Source organism: Rutidosis leptorrhynchoides, chromosome 10, assembly GCF_046630445.1.
Source record: "Rutidosis leptorrhynchoides isolate AG116_Rl617_1_P2 chromosome 10, CSIRO_AGI_Rlap_v1, whole genome shotgun sequence".
NCBI classification, from domain to species: Eukaryota; Viridiplantae; Streptophyta; class Magnoliopsida; order Asterales; family Asteraceae; genus Rutidosis; species Rutidosis leptorrhynchoides.
Window position 1 is genome coordinate 220,140,432 of NC_092342.1, and position 6,027 is coordinate 220,146,458.

A 6,027-nucleotide genomic window follows, 5' to 3' on the forward strand; every position below is an offset into this window, starting at 1 on the left:
CAATAACAACGAGAGTGTCGATGGTGCAACCGTGAAGATGATATGATGAACACTGTAATGTATAGAGGGTGAAGGAAGACGAGAGTGATTATGATACCGTGTAGTTAATGATAATGATATACGATGTGGATGATGACATGAAGATGCTGTATGATGATGAAAGTGATAGACCACTATCTTCTCAATTCCACTTGTAAGTAAACAAAATTTCCCGTTAATACAGACAATTTATTTTAAAGCATGTCCCGTGAATTTAATCTAAATTTTGGGCTGCTATGTTCATGTTTATTGGGTCGTGGTTGTTTATTTTGTTGGGCCATTATGATTCAAGCTTCCATTTGAGCCAAAGCCCAAATTTTAATTAGATATTAGGCCATTAATAATAATCGTATAATTGATGGGGTTAAATGTTATGATATATAAGTGATGATGATGAACGATGATGATGTTGTATGATATGATGATGACGTGAAGTGTTGTTGATGGTGCACGAAGAAGACGATGTGATGATATAATAATATGTTGATGTTGAGCTCGATGATAACTAGTGAAGATGATGATGGCGAATTAAGTTATGATGATGAGGATGGAAAGGATGAGAGTGATAATGTTACAGGGATGAGAAAATGATGATGATGAATTAGGATATAAGGTTAATGATAAAATGAATCGTAAGACTAGGATGTGATGAAGATGATTCAACCGCGTTTTATATGTTAAATATTTTACCGTGTTAGTTATAAACAGGAAAACATAATCGGTTCAATGGTTGGGCGTGTGGGTGTTTAACGAGAGGTCACGGCTTCGAGCCCGGGCTGAGACAGTTTATTTTCTTTTGGAGTTTTTCCTCCTAAGGTAGTTTTATTATTATTATTTTTATTATTATCATTAGTAGTAAAATTATTATTATTAAGAGTATCATGTTTATTAGAATTATCATTATTATTATTGAAATTATCAATATTAGTAAAATTATCATTTTTATTATTATTACCATTATTATTATTATTATTATTATTATCATTTTTATTAGAATTATTATTATCATTACAATTATTACTTTTATCATCATTATTATTACTACTATTACTAAGATAATTATTAACATTATTATTTTCATTAACAAGATTTTATTATACATTATCAACATTATTTTTATTATTATTATTATTATTTTTATTATTATTATTATTATTATTATTATTATTATTATTATCTTTATTATTATTATTATTATTATTATTATTATTATTATTATTATTATTATTATTATCAAGTATTATTATTAAATATTATAACATATTATAAGTATTAATAAAATTATATATAAGAATGTCAATCTTAATATATAACAAAATATATATAAACTTAGTTGATTTATATTATAATGTGTTAATATATATACTTGATATAGGTTCGTAAATCCGAGGCCAACCTTGCATTGTTCAATATCGTCATATGTATTTTTACTACAAAATACAGTATAGTGAGTTTCATTGCTCCCTTTTTAAATGCTTTTGCAATATATATTTTTGGAACTGAGAATACATGCGCTGTTTTTATAAACGTTTTACGAAATAGACACAAGTAATCGAAACTACATTATATGGTTGAATGATCGAAGCCGAATATGCCCCTTTTTACTTGGTAACCTAAGAATTAGTAAACCAGTCTACTAATTGACGCGAATCCTAAAGATAGATCTATTGGGCCTAACGAACCCCATCCAAAGTACCGGATGCTTTAGTACTTCGAATTTCTTTTTATCATGTCCGAAGGATTTCCCGGAATGATAGGGGATATTCTTATATGCATCTTGTTAATGTCGGTTACCAGGTGTTCAATCCATATGAATGATATTTTTGTCTCTATGCATGGGACGTATATTTATGAGAACTGAAAATGAAAATCTTGTGGTCTATTAAAATTATGGAAATGATTGATTACGATAAACTAATGAACTCACCAACCTTTTGGTTAACACTTGAAAGCATGTTAATTCTCAGGTACGAAAGAAATCTTCTGTTGTGCATTTGCTCATCTTAGAGATATTACTTGGAGTCATTCATGACATATTTCAAAAAGACGTTGCATTCGAGTCATTGAGTATCAAGTCATTTATAGTTTAGATATATTATGAAATGGTATGCATGCCTGTCAACTTTCGATAAAATGAAAGTTTGTCTTTTAAAAACGAATGCAATGTTTGTAAAATGTATCATATAGAGGTCAAGTACCTCGCAATGTAACCAAATGTAATGTATTCGTCCAGGTGGATTAGGACGGGACATTATAAGTAAAACATAAAAAGCGCATGTATTCTCAGTCCCAAAAATTGTAAAGTAAAAAGGGAACATATAACTCACAGTGAATGGGAATTACTGTTCATCTTTTGAAAAACTATCTCTTATATATGGTTATATGCATATACATATATATCTATAAAACATATATATATACAATTACATATACATATGCTCGATGACCTCCCATCACCTACCACCGGAGCACCATTTTCGCCACCAACGTGGACTACCGGCCACCACTGTAAAACACTAACCACCACTCTTTCCCTCCTCTCCTTTTCCTTTTCTTCTCCGATGGATCAACACCACAGCAACCATTATGGGCGAAATTATTTTGCTATTACAAATGGTTTCGATTCATCAATCCAGATTATGAACACGACTGTCTTCATGTTGCAAATGAACCACCAATACAAAACCCAAAACAAACACATCCTGCTAAGTGTGCTGCTCAATCTCTGTTTACAGCTCAAACATATTCTTATTAATCGCCCTTTTTCATTTTCTGTATATTTCCTTTCTTTCTTCCTGTTGTAACCATTCATCACCACCATCATAACAACCGCCTCTATCCTCTTTCTACGTAAACCACCATTATACCCACCACCTTCACTCTCAAACAATAACCACCGACAACCACCATCTCTCTCCTCTCTTACTTTTTCTCTCTCCCTCACTATCTCTTCTATTCATGTTTATCTATTTCAATCGATAACCAAGTTGCAAACTGCTAATGCTGAGTCTTTCTTGCAGTCGTGAACAACCAATAACCACCACCACAAAATGCAAACCAACTACTGTTGCACTGCAGCTGCTATTACAGTATTTCTGTTTCACGAAACTGCAATTATTTCTTGCTGCAGCTACTTCTGTTTACTTCCGTTACTGTCAAACTGCAACACTTGCTGTTGCGTTTCTGTTTCCGGTACAATAACAACGAGAGTGTCGATGGTGCAACAGTGAAGATGATTTGATGAACATTGTAACATATAGAGGGTGAAGGAAGACGAAAATGATGATGATACCATGTAGTTATTGATAATGATATACGATGTGGATGATGACATGAAGATGCTGTATGATGATGAAAGTGATAGACCACTATCTTCTCAATCCCACTTGCAAGTAAACAAAATTTCCTGTTAATACAGACAATTTATTTTAAAGCTTGGCCCGTGAATTTAATCTAAATTTTGGGCTGCTATGTTCATGTTTATTGGGCTGTGGTTGTTTATTTTGTTGGGCCATTATGATTCAAGCTTCCATTTGAGCCAAAGCCCAAATTTTAATTAGATACTAGGCCATTAATAATAATCGTATAATTGATGGGGTTAAATGTTATGATGTATAAGTGATGATGATGAACGATGATGATGTTGTATGATATGATGATGACGTGAAGTGTTGTTGATGGTGCACGAAGAAGACGATGTGATGATATAATAATATGTTGATGTTGAGCTCGATGATAACTAGTGAAGATGATGATGGCGAATTAAGTTATGATGATGAGGATGGAAAGGATGAGAGTGATAATGTTACAGAGATGAGAAAATGATGATGATGATTTAGGATATAAGGTTAATGATAAAATGAATCGTAAGACTAGGATGTGATGAAGATGATTCAACAGCGTTTTATATGTTAAATATTTTACCGTGTTAGTTATAAACAGGAAAACATAATCGGTTCAATGGTTGGGCGTGTGGGTGTTTAACGAGAGGTCACAGGTTCGAGCCCGGGCTGAGACAGTTTATTTTCTTTTGGAGTTTTTCCTCCTAAGGTAGTTTTATTATTTTTATTTTTATTATTATCATTAGTAGTAAAATAATTATTATTAAGGGTATCATGTTTATTAGAATTATCATTATTATTATTGAAATTATCAATATTAGTAAAATTATCATTTTCATTATTATTACCATTATTATTATTATTATTATTATTATTATTATTATTATTATTATTATTATTATTATTATTATTATTATTATTATTATTATTATTATTATTATTATTATTATCATTTTTATTAGAATTATTATTATCATTACAATTATTACTTTTATCATCATTATTATTACTACTATTATTAAGATAATTATTAACATTATTATTTTCATTAACAAGATTTTATTATACATTATCAACATTATTTTTATTATTATTATTTTTATTATTATTATTATTATTATTATTATTATTATTATTATTATCTTTATTATTATTATTATTATTATTATTATCAAGTATTATTATTAAATATTATAACATATTATAAGTATTAATAAAATTATATATAAGAATGTCAATCTTAATATATAACAAAATATATATAAACTTAGTTGATTTATATTATAATGTGTTAATATATATACTTGATATAGGTTCGTGAATCCGAGGCCAACCTTGCATTGTTCAAAATCGTCATATGTATTTTTACTACAAAATACAGTATAGTGAGTTTCATTTGCTCCCTTTTTAAATGCTTTTGCAATATATATTTTTGGGACTGAGAATACGTGCGCTGTTTTTATAAATGTTTTACGAAATAGACACAAGTAATCGAAACTACATTATATGGTTGAATGATCGAAGACGAATATGCCCCTTTTTACTTGGTAACCTAAGAATTAGTAAACCAGTCTACTAATTGACGCGAATCCTAAAGATAGATCTATTGGGCCTAACGAACCCCATCCAAAGTACCGGATGCTTTAGTACTTCGAATTCGTTTTTATCCTGTCCGAAGGATTTCCCGAAATGATAGGGGATATTCTTATATGCATCTTGTTAATATCGGTTACCAAGTGTTCAATCCATATGAATGATATTTTTGTCTCTATGCATGGGACGTATATTTATGATAACTGAAAATGAAAATCTTGTGGTCTATTAAAATTATGGAAATGATTGATTACGATAAACTAATGAACTTACCAACCTTTTGGTTGACACTTGAAAGCATGTTTATTATCAGGTATGAAAGAAATCTTCCGCTGTGCATTTGGTCATCTTAGAGATATTACTTAGAGTCATTCATGACGTATTTCAAAAAGATGTTGCATTCGAGTCATTGAGTTCATCAAGAATATTATCAAGTCATTTATAGTTTAGATATATTATGAAATGGTATGAATGCCTGTCAACTTTCGATGAAATGAAAGTTTGTCTTTTAAAAACGAATGCAATGTTTGTAAAATGTATCATATAGAGGTCAAGTACCTCGCGATGTAACCAAATGCAATGTATTCGTCTAGGTGGATTAGGATGGGACATTATAGGTGGTATCAGAGCGGTGGTCTTAGCGAGCCAGGTCTTGCATTAGTGTGTCTAACTGATAGTATGCATTAGTGAGTCTGGACTTCGACCGTGTCTGCATGTCAAAAGTTTTGCTTATCATTTCGTGTCAAAAATCATCTACTTATCATCCTTAGGAAATTATCTGCTTATCATTCCTAGTCTAGACACATCTTACTGCATTGATTACATGAATAGTGTATAGACAAATCCATATCTCAGCGTATCTGTTACTATAGACTTTATCTGACACGTTTCCTTAATTTCCTCCGCAATCTACGGGATCTTCTGTAGTATAGTAGATATTCTATATAATTAGAATATTATCCGATAACCGAAAATAATTTCATATCGAAAAATCCTCTAACTGGTCAAAAGAGATGGATCCTACACCTAGCTTGGATTCCATTAGTTCCGGAAG